The following is an 18,482-nucleotide window of genomic DNA, read 5'->3' as shown; positions in this document are numbered from 1 at the left end:
TCTAGACTCACAGGATAAGGACCATATGGTGCCCGAGGCAGCAATATCCTCTTGGAGACAAGTCGGCTGGAGGACGATGTATTGAATCGCGACGCAATTTGAGTGTTCCATCGTCATTAGGAGGCCCTGAACATTACAATTAACAATCATTTTTGCGTCGGATTCGAAAATGTAGACTCACAGGAGATCGACCATAAGGTGCCCGAGGCAGCTATAGACCCTTGGGTACAAGTCGGCTGAAGGACGATGTATTGAATCTCGACGCAATTTGAGTGCTCCATCGTCATTATGAGGCCCTGAACGTTACAATTAACAATCAGTTTTGCGTCGGATTAGAAAATCTAGACTTACAGGAGAACGATCATAAGGTGCCCCAGGCAGCAATAGACGTTTGGAGACAAGTCGGCTGGAGGTCGATGTTTTGGATCGCGACGCAATTTGAGTGTTCCATCGTAACTAGGAGGCCCTGAATGTTACAATTAACTATAAGTTTTTCGTCGGATTGGAAATTCTAGACTCACTGGAGACGGACCATAAGGTTCCGGAAGCTGCAGTATCCCCTTGGAGACCAGTCCGCTGGAGGACGATGTATTAAATCGCGACACAATTTGAGTGCTCCATCGTCATTAGGAGGCCCTGAACGTTACAATTAACTATAAGTTTCGCGTCGGATTCGAAAATCTAGACTCACAGGAGAACGACCATAAGGTGCCCGAGGCAGCAACGGACTCTTCGAGACAAGTCGGCTGGAGGCCGATGTGTTGAATCTCGACGCAATTTGAGTGTTCCATCGTCAGTAGGAGGCCCTGAACATTACAATTAACTATCATTTTTGCGTCGGATTCGAAAATGTAGTCTCGCAGGAGAACGACCATAATGTGCCCGAGGCAGCTATAGACCCTTGGAGACAAGTCGGCTGAAGGACGATGTATTGAATCTCGACGCAATTTGAGTGCTCCATCGTCATTATGAGGCCCTGAACGTTACAAATAACAATCAGTTTCGCGTCGGATTCGAAAATCTACTCACAGGAGAAGGATCATATGGTGCCCGAAACAGCAATATCCCCTTGGATACAAGTCGGCTGTAAGACGATGTATTGAATCTCGATTCAATTTCAGTGTTCCATCGACAATAGGAGGCCCTGAACGTTACATTTAACAATCAGTTTTGCGTCGGATTAGAAAATCTAGACTCACAGGAGAACGACCATAATGTGCCCAAGGCAGCAATAGACGCTTGGAGACAATTCGGCTGGTGGACGAAATATTGGATCGCGACGCAATTTGAGTGTTTCAGAGTCATTAGGAGGCCCTGAATGTTACATCTAACTATCCGTTTTTCGCCGGATTCGAAAATATAGACTCACATAATGTGCCCGAGGCAGCATTATCTCCTTGGAGACCAGTCCGCTGGAGGACGATGTTTTGAATCGCGACGCAATTTGAGTGCTCCATCGTCATTAGGAGGCCCTGAACGTTACAATTAACTATTAGTTTCGCGTCGGATTTCCAAAATCTAGACTCACAGGATAAGGACCATATGGTGCCCGAGGCAGCAATATCCTCTTGGAGACAAGTCGGCTGGAGGACGATGTATTGAATCGCGACGCAATTTGAGTGTTCCATCGTCATTAGGAGGCCCTGAACATTACAATTAACAATCATTTTTGCGTCGGATTCGAAAATGTAGACTCACAGGAGATCGACCATAAGGTGCCCGAGGCAGCTATAGACCCTTGGGTACAAGTCGGCTGAAGGACGATGTATTGAATCTCGACGCAATTTGAGTGCTCCATCGTCATAATGAGGCCCTGAACGTTACAATTAACAATCAGTTTTGCGTCGGATTAGAAAATCTAGACTTACAGGAGAACGATCATAAGGTGCCCCAGGCAGCAATAGACGCTTGGAGACAAGTCGGCTGGAGGTCGATGTTTTGGATCGCGACGCAATTTGAGTGTTCCATCGAAACTAGGAGGCCCTGAATGTTACAATTAACTACAAGTTTTTCGTCGGATTGGAAACTCTAGACTCACTGGAGACGGACCATAAGGTTCCGGAAGCAGCAGTATCCCCTTGGAGACCAGTCCGCTGGAGGACGATGTATTGGATCGCGACGCAATTTGAGTGTTCCATCGTCATTAGGAGGCCCTGAACATTACAATTAACAATCAGTTTCGCGTCGGATTTGAAAATCTAGACTCACAGGAGAGCGACCATAAGGAGCCCGAGGCAGCAAAATCCCCATGAAAACAAGTCAGCTGGAAGACGATATATTGAATCTCGACGCAATTAGAGTGTTCCATCGTAATTAGGAGGCCCTGAGCGTTACAATTAACTATGAGTTTTGCATCGGATTCGTAAATCTAGACTCACATAAGGTGCCCGTGGCAACGATATCCCCTTGGAGATCAGTCCGCTGGAGGACGATGTATTGGATCGCGACGCAATTTGAGTGTTCCATCGTCATTAGGAGGCCCTGAACGTTACTATTAACAATCAGTTTTGCGTCGGATTAGAAAATCTAGACTCACAGGAGAAGGACCGTATGGAGCCCTAGGCAGCAACAGACCCTTGGAGTCAAGTCGCCTGGTGGACGATGTATTGGTTCCCGACGCAATTTGAGTGTTCCACCGTCATTAGGAGGCCCTGAATGTTACAATTAACCATCAGTTTTTCGTCGGATTCGTAAATCTAGACTCACATAAGGTGCCCGTGGCAACGATATCCCCTTCGAGACCAGTCCGCTGGAGGACGATGTATTAAATCGCGACACAATTTGAGTGCTCCATCGTCATTAGGAGGCCCTGAACGTTACAATTAACTATAAGTTTCGCGTAGGATTCGAAAATCTAGACTCACAGGATAAGGACCTTAAGGTGCCCGAGGCAGTAATATCCCCTTGGAGGCAAGTCGGCTGGAGGACGATATATTGAATCTCGACCCAATTTGAGTGTTCCATCGTCATTAGGAGGCGCTGAACGATACAATTAACTATCAGTTATGCGTCGGATTCGAAAATCTAGAGTCACAGGAGAACGACCATAAGGTGCCCGAGGCAGCAACGGACTCTTCGAGACAAGTCGGCTGGAGGCCGATGTGTTGAATCTCGACGCAATTTGAGTGTTCCATCGTCAGTAGGAGGCCCTGAACATTACAATTAACTATCATTTTTGCGTCGGATTCGAAAATGTAGTCTCACAGGAGAACGACCATAATGTGCCCGAGGCAGCTATAGACCCTTGGAGACAAGTCGGCTGAAGGACGATGTATTGAATCTCGACGCAATTTGAGTGCTCCATCGTCATTATGAGGCCCTGAACGTTACAAATAACAATCAGTTTCGCGTCGGATTCGAAAATCTACTCACAGGAGAAGGATCATATGGTGCCCGAAACAGCAATATCCCCTTGGATACAAGTCGGCTGTAAGACGATGTATTGAATCTCGATTCAATTTAAGTGTTCCATCGACAATAGGAGGCCCTGAACGTTACATTTAACAATCAGTTTTGCGTCGGATTAGAAAATCTAGACTCACAGGAGAACGACCATAATGTGCCCAAGGCAGCAATAGACGCTTGGAGACAATTCGGCTGGTGGACGAAATATTGGATCGCGACGCAATTTGAGTGTTTCAGAGTCATTAGGAGGCCCTGAATGTTACATCTAACTATCCGTTTTTCGCCGGATTCGATAATATAGACTCACATAATGTGCCCGAGGCAGCAATATCTCCTTGGAGACCAGTCCGCTGGAGGACGATGTATTGGATCGCGACGCAATTTGAGTGTTCCATCGTCATTAGGAGGCCCTGAACATTACAATTAACAATCAGTTTCGCGTCGGATTTGAAAATCTAGGCTCACAGGAGAGCGACCATAAGGAGCCCGAGGCAGCAAAATCCCCATGAAAACAAGTCAGCTGGAAGACGATATATTGAATCTCGACGCAATTAGAGTGTTCCATCGTAATTAGGAGGCCCTGAGCGTTACAATTAACTATGAGTTTTGCATCGGATTCGTAAATCTAGACTCACATAAGGTGCCCGTGGCAACGATATCCCCTTGGAGACCAGTCCGCTGGAGGACGATGTATTGAAACGCGACGCTATTTGAGTGCTGCATCGTCAATAGGAGGCCATGACCGTTACAATTAACTATCAGTATATCGTCGGATTCGAAAATCTAGACTCACAAGTCACGGACCACATGGAACCCGAGGCAGCATATCCCCGTCTAGACAAGTGGGCTGGAGGTCCATGTATTGACTCTCGACGCAAATTGAGTGTTCCATCGTCATTAGGAGTCGCTGAACGTAACAATTGACTATCATTTTTGCGTCGGATTCGAAAATCTAGACTCACAGGAGACGAACCATATGTTGCACGAGTCAGCAATATCCCCTTGGAGACAAATCGGCTGAATGGCGATGTATTGAATCTCGACGATATTTGAGTGTTCCATCGTTATTAGGAGGCCCTGAACTTTACAATTAACTATCCTTTTTGCGTCGGATTCCAAAATCTAGACTCACTGGAGAACGACCATAAGGTGTACGAGGCAGCAATAGACCCTTCGAGAGAAGTCGGCTGAAGGACGATGTATTGAATCTCGACGCAATTTGAGTGATCCATCGTGTATAGGAGGCCCTGAACGTTACAATTAACTATAAGTTTCGCGTCTGATTCGAAAATCTAGACTCACAGGATAAGGACCATATGGTGCCCGACGCAGCAATATCCCCTTGGAGACAAGTCGGCTGGAGGACGATATATTGAATCTCGACCCAATTTGAGTGTTCCATCGTCATTAGGAGGCGCTGAACGATACAATTAACTATCAGTTATGCGTCAGATTCGAAAATCTAGAGTTACAGGAGAACGACTATAAGGTGCCCGAGGCAGCAACGGACTCTTCGAGACAAGTCGGCTGGAGGCCGATGTATTGAATCTGGACGCAATTTGAGTGTTCCATCGGCAGTAGGAGGCCCTGAACATTACAATTAAATATCATTTTTGCGTCGGATTCGAAAATGTAGACTAACAGGACAGCGACCATACGGTGCCCGAGGCAGCTATAGACCCTTGGAGACAAGTCGGCTGAAGGACGATGTATTGAATCTCGACGCAGTTTGAGTGCTCCATCGTCATTATCAGGCTCTGAACGTTACAATTAACTATCAGTTTCGCGTCGGATTCGAAAATCTAGACTTACAGGAGAACGATCATAAGGTGCCCCAGGCAGCAATAGACGCTTGGAGACAAGTCGGCTGGAGGACGATGTTTTGGATCGCGACGCAATTTGAGTGTTCCATCGTAACTAGGAGGCCCTGAATGTTACAATTAACTATAAGTTTTTCGTCGGATTGGAAATTCTAGACGGACCATAAGGTTCCGGAAGCAGCAGTATCCCCTTGGAGATCAGTCCGCTGGAGGACGATGTATTGGATTGCGACGCAATTTGAGTGTTCCATCGTCATTAGGAGGCCCTGAACGTTACTATTAACAATCAGTTTTGCGTCGGATTAGAAAATCTAGACTCACAGGAGAAGGACCGTATGGAGCCCTAGGCAGCAATAGACCCTTGGAGACAAGTCGCCTGGTGGACGATGTATTGGATCCCGACGCAATTTGAGTGTTCCACCGTCATTAGGAGGCCCTGAACGTTACAATTAACTATAAGTTTCGCGTCGGATTCGAAAATCTAGACTCACAGGATAAGGACCATAAGGTGCCCGAGGCAGCAATATCCCCTTGGAGGCAAGTCGGCTGGAGGACGATATATTGAATCTCGACCCAATTTGGGTGCTCCATCGTCATTATGAGGCCCTGAACGTTACAATTAACTATTATTTTTGCGTCGGATTCGAAAATGTAGGTTAACAGGAGGGCGACCATAAGGTGCCCGAGGCGGCTATAGACCCTTGGAGACAAGTCGGCTGAAGGACGATGTATTGAATCTCGACGCAGTTTGAGTGCTCCATCGTCATTATGAGGCTCTGAACGTTACAATTAACTATTAGTTTCGCGTCGGATTCGAAAATCTAGACTTACAGGAGAACGATCATAAGGTGCCCCAGGCATCAATAGACGCTTGGAGACAAGTCGGCTGGAGGACGATGTTTTGGATCGCGACGCAATTTGAGTGTTGCATCGTAACTAGGAGGCCCTGAATGTTACAATTAACTATAAGTTTTTCGTCGGATTGGATATTCTAGACTCACTGGAGACGGACCATAAGGTTCCGGAAGCAGCAGTATCCCCTTGGAGATCAGACCGCTGGAGGACGATGTATTGGATCGCGACGCAATTTGAGTGTTCCATCGTCATTAGGAGGCCCTGAACGTTACTATTAACAATCAGTTTTGCGTCGGATTAGAAAATCTAGACTCACAGGAGAAGGACCGTATGGAGCCCTAGGCAGCAACAGACCCTTGGAGTCAAGTCGCCTGGTGGACGATGTATTGGATCCCGACGCAATTTGAGTGCTCCATCGTCATTAGGAGGCCCTGAACGTTACAATTAACTATAAGTTTCGCGTCGGATTCGAAAATCTAGACTCACAGGATAAGGACCATAAGGTGCCCGAGGCAGCAATATCCTCTTGGAGACAAGTCGGCTGGAGGACGATGTATTGAATCGCGACGCAATTTGAGTGTTCCATCGTCATTAGGAGGCCCTGAACATTACAATTAACAATCATTTTTGCGTCGGATTCGAAAATGTAGACTCACAGGAGATCGACCATAAGGTGCCCGAGGCAGCTATAGACCCTTGGGTACAAGTCGGCTGAAGGACGATGTATTGAATCTCGACGCAATTTGAGTGCTCCATCGTCATTATGAGGCCCTGAACGTTACAATTAACAATCAGTTTTGCGTCGGATTAGAAAATCTAGACTTACAGGAGAACGATCATAAGGTGCCCCAGGCAGCAATAGACGCTTGGAGACAAGTCGGCTGGAGGTCGATGTTTTGGATCGCGACGCAATTTGAGTGTTCCATCGAAACTAGGAGGCCCTGAATGTTACAATTAACTACAAGTTTTTCGTCGGATTGGAAATTCTAGACTCACTGGAGACGGACCATAAGGTTCCGGAAGCAGCAGTATCCCCTTGGAGACCAGTCCGCTGGAGGACGATGTATTGGATCGCGACGCAATTTGAGTGTTCCATCGTCATTAGGAGGCCCTGAACATTACAATTAACAATCAGTTTCGCGTCGGATTTGAAAATCTAGACTCACAGGAGAGCGACCATAAGGAGCCCGAGGCAGCAAAATCCCCATGAAAACAAGTCAGCTGGAAGACGATATATTGAATCTCGACGCAATTAGAGTGTTCCATCGTAATTAGGAGGCCCTGAGCGTTACAATTAACTATGAGTTTTGCATCGGATTCGTAAATCTAGACTCACATAAGGTGCCCGTGGCAACGATATCCCCTTGGAGATCAGTCCGCTGGAGGACGATGTATTGGATCGCGACGCAATTTGAGTGTTCCATCGTCATTAGGAGGCCCTGAACGTTACTATTAACAATCAGTTTTGCGTCGGATTAGAAAATCTAGACTCACAGGAGAAGGACCGTATGGAGCCCTAGGCAGCAACAGACCCTTGGAGTCAAGTCGCCTGGTGGACGATGTATTGGATCCCGACGCAATTTGAGTGTTCCACCGTCATTCGGAGGCCCTGAATGTTACAATTAACCATCAGTTTTTCGTCGGATTCGAAAATCTAGACTCACATAAGGTGCCCGTGGCAACGATATCCCCTTCGAGACCAGTCCGCTGGAGGACGATGTATTAAATCGCGACACAATTTGAGTGCTCCATCGTCATTAGGAGGCCCTGAACGTTACAATTAACTATAAGTTTCGCGTAGGATTCGAAAATCTAGACTCACAGGATAAGGACCATAAGGTGCCCGAGGCAGCAATATCCCCTTGGAGGCAAGTCGGCTGGAGGACGATATATTGAATCTCGACCCAATTTGAGTGTTCCATCGTCATTAGGAGGCACTGAGCGATACAATTAACTATCAGTTATGCGTCGGATTCGAAAATCTAGAGTCACAGGAGAACGACCATAAGGTGCCCGAGGCAGCAACGGACTCTTCGAGACAAGTCGGCTGGAGGCCGATGTGTTGAATCTCGACGCAATTTGAGTGTTCCATCGTCAGTAGGAGGCCCTGAACATTACAATTAACTATCATTTTTGCGTCGGATTCGAAAATGTAGTCTCACAGGAGAACGACCATAATGTGCCCGAGGCAGCTATAGACCCTTGGAGACAAGTCGGCTGAAGGACGATGTATTGAATCTCGACGCAATTTGAGTGCTCCATCGTCATTATGAGGCCCTGAACGTTACAAATAACAATCAGTTTCGCGCCGGATTCGAAAATCTACTCACAGGAGAAGGATCATATGGTGCCCGAAACAGCAATATCCCCTTGGATACAAGTCGGCTGTAAGACGATGTATTGAATCTCGATTCAATTTAAGTGTTCCATCGACAATAGGAGGCCCTGAACGTTACATTTAACAATCAGTTTTGCGTCGGATTAGAAAATCTAGACTCACAGGAGAACGACCATAATGTGCCCAAGGCAGCAATAGACGCTTGGAGACAATTCGGCTGGTGGACGAAATATTGGATCGCGACGCAATTTGAGTGTTTCAGAGTCATTAGGAGGCCCTGAATGTTACATCTAACTATCCGTTTTTCGCCGGATTCGATAATATAGACTCACATAATGTGTCCGAGGCAGCAATATCTCCTTGGAGACCAGTCCGCTGGAGGACGATGTATTGGATCGCGACGCAATTTGAGTGTTCCATCGTCATTAGGAGGCCCTGAACATTACAATTAACAATCAGTTTCGCGTCGGATTTGAAAATCTAGACTCACAGGAGAGCGACCATAAGGAGCCCGAGGCAGCAAAATCCCCATGAAAACAAGTCAGCTGGAAGACGATATATTGAATCTCGACGCAATTAGAGTGTTCCATCGTAATTAGGAGGCCCTGAGCGTTACAATTAACTATGAGTTTTGCATCGGATTCGTAAATCTAGACTCACATAAGGTGCCCGTGGCAACGATATCCCCTTGGAGACCAGTCCGCTGGAGGACGATGTATTGAAACGTGACGCAATTTGAGTGCTGCATCGTCAATAGGAGGCCACGACCGTTACAATTAACTATCAGTATATCGTCGGATTCGAAAATCTAGACTCACAAGTCACGGACCACATGGAACCCGAGGCAGCATATCCCCGTCTTGACAAGTGGGCTGGAGGTCCATGTATTGACTCTCGACGCAAATTGAGTGTTCCATCGTCATTAGGAGTCGCTGAACGTAACAATTGACTATCATTTTTGCGTCGGATTCGAAAATCTAGACTCACAGGAGACGAACCATATGTTGCACGAGTCAGCAATATCCCCTTGGAGACAAATCGGCTGAATGGCGAAGTATTGAATCTCGACGATATTTGAGTGTTCCATCGTTATTAGGAGGCCCTGAACTTTACAATTAACTATCCTTTTTGCGTCGGATTCCAAAATCTAGACTCACTGGAGAACGACCATAAGGTGTACGAGGCAGCAATAGACCCTTCGAGAGAAGTCGGCTGAAGGACGATGTATTGAATCTCGACGCAATTTGAGTGATCCATCGTGTATAGGAGGCCCTGAACGTTACAATTAACTATAAGTTTCGCGTCTGATTCGAAAATCTAGACTCACAGGATAAGGACCATATGGTGCCCGAGGCAGCAATATCCCCTTGGAGACAAGTCGGCTGGAGGACGATATATTGAATCTCGACCCAATCTGAGTGTTCCATCGTCATTAGGAGGCGCTGAACGATACAATTAACTATCAGTTATGCGTCAGATTCGAAAATCTAGAGTCACAGGAGAACGACTATAAGGTGCCCGAGGCAGCAACGGACTCTTCGAGACAAGTCGGCTGGAGGCCGATGTATTGAATCTGGACGCAATTTGAGTGTTCCATCGGCAGTAGGAGGCCCTGAACATTACAATTAAATATCATTTTTGCGTCGGATTCGAAAATGTAGACTAACAGGACAGCGACCATACGGTGCCCGAGGCAGCTATAGACCCTTGGAGACAAGTCGGCTGAAGGACGATGTATTGAATCTCGACGCAGTTTGAGTGCTCCATCGTCATTATCAGGCACTGAACGTTACAATTAACTATCAGTTTCGCGTCGGATTCGAAAATCTAGACTTACAGGAGAACGATCATAAGGTGCCCCAGGCAGCAATAGACGCTTGGAGACAAGTCGGCTGGAGGACGATGTTTTGGATCGCGACGCAATTTGAGTGTTCCATCGTAACTAGGAGGCCCTGAATGTTACAATTAACTATAAGTTTTTCGTCGGATTGGAAATTCTAGACTCACTCTAGACGGACCATAAGGTTCCGGAAGCAGCAGTATCCCCTTGGAGATCAGTCCGCTGGAGGACGATGTATTGGATTGCGACGCAATTTGAGTGTTCCATCGTCATTAGCAGGCCCTGAACGTTACTATTAACAATCAGTTTTGCGTCGGATTAGAAAATCTAGACTCACAGGAGAAGGACCGTATGGAGCCCTAGGCAGCAATAGACCCTTGGAGACAAGTCGCCTGGTGGACGATGTATTGGATCCCGACGCAATTTGAGTGTTCCACCGTCATTAGGAGGCCCTGAACGTTACAATTAACTATAAGTTTCGCGTCGGATTCGAAAATCTAGACTCACAGGATAAGGACCATAAGGTGCCCGAGGCAGCAATATCCCCTTGGAGGCAAGTCGGCTGGAGGACGATATATTGAATCTCGACCCAATTTGGGTGCTCCATCGTCATTATGAGGCCCTGAACGTTACAATTAACTATCATTTTTGCGTCGGATTCGAAAATGTAGATTAACAGGAGAGCGACCATAAGGTGCCCGAGGCAGCTATAGACCCTTGGAGACAAGTCGGCTGAAGGACGATGTATTGAATCTCGACGCAGTTTGAGTGCTCCATCGTCATTATGAGGCTCTGAACGTTACAATTAACTATTAGTTTCGCGTCGGATTCGAAAATCTAGACTTACAGGAGAACGATCATAAGGTGCCCCAGGCATCAATAGACGCTTGGAGACAAGTCGGCTGGAGGACGATGTTTTGGATCGCGACGCAATTTGAGTGTTCCATCGTAACTAGGAGGCCCTGAATGTTACAATTAACTATAAGTTTTTCGTCGGATTGGATATTCTAGACTCACTGGAGACGGACCATAAGGTTCCGGAAGCAGCAGTATCCCCTTGGAGATCAGTCCGCTGGAGGACGATGTATTGGATCGCGACGCAATTTGAGTGTTCCATCGTCATTAGGAGGCCCTGAACGTTACTATTAACAATCAGTTTTGCGTCGGATTAGAAAATCTAGACTCACAGGAGAAGGACCGTATGGAGCCCTAGGCAGCAACAGACCCTTGGAGTCAAGTCGCCTGGTGGACGATGTATTGGATCCCGACGCAATTTGAGTGCTCCATCGTCATTAGGAGGCCCTGAACGTTACAATTAACTATAAGTTTCGCGTCGGATTCGAAAATCTAGACTCACAGGATAAGGACCATAAGGTGCCCGAAACAGCAATATCCCCTTGGATACAAGTCGGCTGTAAGACGATGTATTGAATCTCGATTCAATTTATGTGTTCCATCGACAATAGGAGGCCCTGAACGTTACATTTAACAATCAGTTTTGCGTCGGATTAGAAAATCTAGACTCACAGGAGAACGACCATAATGTGCCCAAGGCAGCAATAGACGCTTGGAGACAATTCGGCTGGTGGACGAAATATTGGATCGCGACGCAATTTGAGTGTTTCAGAGTCATTAGGAGGCCCTGAATGTTACATCTAACTATCCGTTTTTCGCCGGATTCGAAAGTATAGACTCACATAATGTGCCCGAGGCAGCAATATCTCCTTGGAGACCAGTCCGCTGGAGGACGATGTTTTGAATCGCGACGCAATTTGAGTGCTCCATCGTCATTACGAGGCCCTGAATGTTACAATTAACTATAAGTTTCGCGTCGGATTTCCAAAATCTAGACTCACAGGATAAGGACCATATGGTGCCCGAGGCAGCAATATCCTCTTGGAGACAAGTCGGCTGGAGGACGATGTATTGAATCTCGACGCAATTAGAGTGTTCCATCGTAATTAGGAGGCCCTGAGCGTTACAATTAACTATGAGTTTTGCATCGGATTCGTAAATCTAGACTCACATAAGGTGCCCGTGGCAACGATATCCCCTTGGAGACCAGTCCGCTGGAGGACGATGTATTAAAACGCGACGCAATTTGAGTGCTGCATCGTCAATAGGAGGCCATGACCGTTACAATTAACTATCAGTATATCGTCGGATTCGAAAATCTAGACTTACAGGACACGGACCACATGGAACCCGAGGCAGCATATCCCCTTCTAGACAAGTGGGCTGGAGCTCCATGTATTGACTCTCAACGCAAATTGAGTGTTCCATCGTCATTAGGAGGCCCTGAACGTTACTATTAACAATCAGTTTTGCGTCGGATTAGAAAATCTAGACTCACAGGAGAACGACCATAAGGTGTACGAGGCAGCAATAGACCCTTCGAGAGAAGTCGGCTGAAGGACGATGTATTCAATCTCGACGCAGTTTGAGTGCTCCATCGTCATTATGAGGCTCTGAACGTTACAATTAACTATCTGTTTCGCGTCGGATTCGAAAATCTAGACTTACAGGAGAACGATCAGAAGGTGCCCCAGGCAGCAATAGCCGCTTGGAGACAAGTCGGCTGGAGGACTATGTATTGGATCCCGACGTAATTTGAGTGTTCCATCGTCATTAGGAGGCCCTGAACGTTACAATTAACAATCAGTTTTGCGTCGGATTACAAAATCTAGAATCACAGGAGAACGACCATAAGGTGCCCGAGACAGCAATAGACCCTTGGAGACAAGTCGCCTGGAGGACGATGTTTCGGATCCCGACGCAATTTGAGTTTCCATCGTCAATAGGAGGATCTGAATGTTACAATTATCTATCAGTTTATCGTCGGATTCGAAAATCTAGACTCTCATAAGGTGGCCGTGGAAACGATATCCCCTTGGAGACCAGTCCGCTGGAGGACGATGTATTGAATCGCGACGCAAATTGAGTGCTGCATCGTCATTAGGAGGCCATGAACGTTACAATTAACTATCAGTAGTATATCGTCGGATTCGAAAATCTAGACTCACTGGACTCTGAACACATGGAACCCGATGCAGCATATCCCCTTCTTGACAAGTGGACTGGGGGTCCATGTATTGACTCTCAACGCTAATAGAGTGTTCCATCGTCATTAGGAGTCGCTGAACGTAACAATTGACGATCATTTTTGCGTCGGATTCGAAAATCTAGACACAAAGGAGACGAACCATATGTTGCCCGAGGCAGCAATATCCCTTTGGAGACAAATCTGCTGAATGGCGATGTTTTGAATCCCGACGCAATTTGAGTGTTCCATCGTTAATAGGAGGCCCTGAACGTTACAATTAACTATCATTTTTGCGTCGGATTCGAAAATCTAGACTCACAGGAGAACGAACATAAGGTGCCCGAGGCAGCAACAGCCCCTTGGAGACAAGTTAGCTGGATTCCGATGTATTGAATCTTGACGCAATTTGAGTGTTCCATCGTCATTAGGAGGCGCTGAAAGTTACAATTAACTATCATTTTAGCGTAGGATTCGAAAATCTACTCACAGGAGAAGGATCATATGGTGCCCGATACAGCAATATCGTCTTGGATACAAGTCGGCTGGAAGACGATGTTTTGAATCTCGATTCAATTTGAGTGTTCCATCGTCATTAGGAGGCGCTGAACCTTACAATTAACTATCATTTTCGCATCGGATTCCAAAATCTACTTACAGGGGAAGTTCATATTGTGCTCGCGACAGCAATATCCCCTTGGATACAAGCCGGCAGGAGGACGATGTATTGAATCTCGACGCAATTTGAGTGTTCCATCGTCATTAGGAGGCCCTGAACGTTACAATTAACTATCAGTTATGCGTCGGATTCGAAAATCTAGACTAACAGGAGAACGCCTATAAGGTGCCCGAGGTAGCAACAGACCCTTGGAGACAAGTTGGCTGGATGCCGATGTATTGAATCTCGACGCAATTAGAGTGTTCCATCGTCATTAGGGGGCCCTGAGCGTTACAATTAACTATGAGTTTTGCATCGGATTCGTAAATCTAGACTCACATAAGGTGCCCGTGGCAACGATATCCCCTTGGAGACCAGTCCGCTGGAGGACGATGTATTGAAACGCGTCGCAATTTGAGTGCTGCATCGTCAATAGGAGGCCATGACCGTTACAATTAACTATCAGTATATCGTCGGATTCGAAAATCTAGACTCACAAGACACGGACCACATGGAACCCGAGGCAGCATATCCCCTTCTAGACAAGTGGGCTGGAGGTCCATGAATTGACTTTTGACGCAAATTGAGTGTTCCATCGTCATTAGGAGTCGCTGAACGTAACAATTGACTATCATTTTTGCGTCGGATTCGAAAATCTAGACTCACAGGAGACGAACCATATGTTGCCCGATACAGCAATCTCCCCTTGAATACAAATCGGCTGGAAGACGATGTATTGAATCTCGATTCAATTTGAGTGTTCCATCGTCATTAGGAGGCCCTGAACGTTACTATTAACAATCAGTTTTGCGACGGATTAGAAAATCTAGACTCACAGGAGAAGGACCGTATGGAGCCCTAGGCAGCAATAGACCCTTGGAGACAAGTCGCCTGGTGGACGATGTATTGGATCCCGACGCAATTTGAGTGTTCCACCGTCATTAGGAGGCCCTGAACATTACAATTAACTATAAGTTTAGCGTCGGATTCGAAAATCTAGACTCACAGGATAAGGACCATAAAATGCCCGAGGCAGCAATATCCCCTTGGAGGCAAGTCGGCTGGAGGACGATATATTGAATCTCGACCCAATTTGGGTGCTCCATCGTCATTATGAGGCCCTGAACGTTACAATTAACTATCATTTTTGCGTCGGATTCGAAAATGTAGACTAACAGGAGAGCGACCATAAGGTGCCCGAGGCAGCTATAGACCCTTGGAGACAAGTCGGCTGAAGGGCGATGTATTGAATCTCGACGCAGTTTGAGTGCTCCATCGTCATTATGAGGCCCTGAACGTTACAAATAACTATCAGTTTCGCGTCGGATTCGAAAATCTACTCACAGGAGAAGGATCATATGGTGCCCGATACAGCAATATCGCCTTGGATGCAAGTCGGCTGGAAGACGATGTTTTGAATCTCGATTCAATTTGAGTGTTCCATCGTCATTAGGAGGCGCTGAACGTTACAATTAACTATCATTTTCGCGTCGGATTCCAAAATCTACTTACAGGGGAAGTTCATATTGTGCTCGCGACAGCAATATCCCCTTGGATACAAGCCGGCAGGAGGACGATGTATTAAATCTCCACGCAATTTGAGTGTTCCATCGTCATTAGGAGGCCCTGAACGTTACAATTAACAATCAGTTTTGCGTCGGATTAGAAAATCTAGAATCACAGGAGAACGACCATAAGGTGCCCGAGACAGCAATAGACCCTTGGAGACGAGTTGGCTGGAGGACGATGTATTGAATCGCGACGCAATTTGAGAGATCCATCGTCATTAGGAGGCCCTGAATGTTACAATTAACAATCAGTTTGGATTCTGATTCGAAAATCTAAACTCACAGGAGCAGGACCGTATGGAGCCCTAGGCAGCAATATCCCCTGGGAGACAGGTCGGCTGGATGCCGATGTATTGAATCTCGACGCAATTTGAGTGTTCCATCGTCATTAGGGGGCCCTGATCGTTACAATTAACTATCGTTTTTGAGTCGGATTCGAAAATCTGGACTCAAAGGAGGACGACCATAAGGTGCCCGAGGCAGCAATAGACCTTTGGAGACGAGTCGGCTGAAGGACGATGTATTGACTCTCGACGCAATTTGAGTGTTCCATCGTCAATAGGAGGCACTGAACCTTACAATTAACTATCATTTTAGCGTTGGATTCGAAAATCTACTCAGAGGAGAAGTTCATAGTGTGCCCGAGACAGCAATATCCCCTTGAATACAAGTCGGCTGTATGTCGATGTATTGAATCTCAATGCATTTTTAGTGTACCATCGTCTTTAGGAGGCCCTGAACGTTACAATTAACTATCAGCTTCGCGTCGGATTCGAGAATCTAGACTCACAGGAGCAGGATCGTATGGAGCCTGAAGCAGATATATCCCCTTGGAGACAAGTCGGCTGAAGGACGATGTATTGAATCTCGACGTAATTTGAGTGCTTCATCGTCATTAAGAGGCCATGAACGTTACAATTAAGTATCAGTATCTCGTCGGATTCGAAAATCTAGACTTACAGGACACGGACCACATGGAACCCGAGGCAGCATATCCCCTTCTAGACAAGTGGGCTGGAGCTCCATGTATTGACTCTCAACGCAAATTGAGTGTTCCATCGTCATTAGGAGGCGCTGACCGTAACCATTGACTATCATTTTTGCGTCGGATTCGAAAATCTAGACACACAGGAGACGAACCATATTACGCCCGAGGTAGCAATACCCCTTGAAGACAAATCGGCTGAATGGCGAAGTATTGAATCTCGACGCAATTTGAGTGTTCCATCGTTATTAGGAGGCTCTGAACGTTACAATTAACTATCATTTTTGCGTCGGATTCGAAAATCTACTCACAGGAGAAGGATCATATGGTGCCCGAAACAGCAATATCCCTTTGGATACAAGTCGGCTGAAAGACGATGTATTGCATCTCGATTCAATTTAAGTGTTCCATCGACAATAGGAGGCCCTGAACGTTACATTTCAGAATCAATTTTGCGTCGGATTAGAAAATCTAGACTCACAGGAGAACGACCATAATGTGCCCGAGGCAGCAATAGACGCTTGGAGACAATTCGGCTGGTGGACGAAATATTGGATCGCGACGCAATTTGAGTGTTTCAGAGTCATTAGGAGGCCCTGAATGTTACATCTAACTATCCGTTTTTCGCCGGATTCGAAAATATAGACTCACATAATGTGCCCGAGGCAGCAATATCTCCTTGGAGACCAGTTCGCTGGAGGACGATGGTTTGAATCGCGACGCAATTTGAGTGCTCCATCGTCATTAGGAGGCCCTGAACGTTACAATTAACTATAAGCTTCGCGTCGGATTTCCAAAATCTAGACTCACATGATAAGGACCATATGGTGCCCGAGGCAGCAATATCCTCTTGGAGACAAGTCGGCTGGAGAACGATGTATTGAATCGCGACGCAATTTGAGTGTTCCATCGTCATTAGGAGGCCCTGAACATTACAATTAACAATCATTTTTGCGTCGGACTTGAAAATGTAGACTCACAGGAGAGCGACCATAAGGAGCCCGAGGCAGCAAAATCCCCATGAAAACAAGTCAGCTGGAAGACGATATATTGAATCTCGACGCAATTAGAGTGTTCCATCGTAATTAGGAGGCCCTGAGCGTTACAATTAACTATGAGTTTTGCATCGGATTCGTAAATCTAGACTCAATAAGGTGCCCGTGGCAACGATATCCCCTTGGAGACCAGTCCGCTGGAGGACGATGTATTGAAACGCGACGCAATTTGAGTGCTGCATCGTCAATAGGAGGGCATTACCGTTACAATTAACTATCAGTATATCGTCGGATTCGAAAATCTAGACTCACAAGACACGGACCACATGGAACCCGAGGCAGCATATCCCCTTCTAGACAAGTGGGCTGGAGGGCCATGTATTGACTCTCGACGCAAATTGAGTGTTCCATCGTCATTAGGAGTCGCTGAACGTAACAATTGACTATCATTTTTGCGTCGGATTCGAAAATCTAGACTCACAGGAGAAGAACCATATGTTGCCCGAGACAGCAATATCCCCTTGGAGACAAATCGGCTGAATGGCGATGTATTGAATCTCGACGATATTTGAGTGTTCCATCGTTATTAGGAGGCCCTGAACTTTACAATTAACTATCATTTTTGCGTCGGATTCCAAAATCTAGACTCACAGGAGAACGACCATAAGGTGCCCCAGGCAGCAACGGACTCTTCGAGTCAAGTCGGCTGGAGGCCGATGTATTGAATCTGGACGCAATTTGAGTGTTCCATCGTCAGTAGGAGGCCCTGATCATTACAATTAACTATAATTTTTGCGTCGGATTCGAAAATGTAGACTAACAGGAGAGCGACCATAAGGTGCCCGAGGCAGCTATAGACCCTTGGAGACAAGTCGGCTGAATCTCGACGCAGTTTGAGTGCTCCATCGTCATTATGAGGCTCTGAACGTTACAATTAACTATCAGTTTCGCGTCGGATTCGAACATCTAGACTTACAG

This window comes from Schistocerca piceifrons, chromosome 2 (genome assembly GCF_021461385.2).
Source record: "Schistocerca piceifrons isolate TAMUIC-IGC-003096 chromosome 2, iqSchPice1.1, whole genome shotgun sequence".
NCBI lineage: Eukaryota > Metazoa > Arthropoda > Insecta > Orthoptera > Acrididae > Schistocerca > Schistocerca piceifrons.
This window is presented reverse-complemented; position numbering follows the sequence as displayed.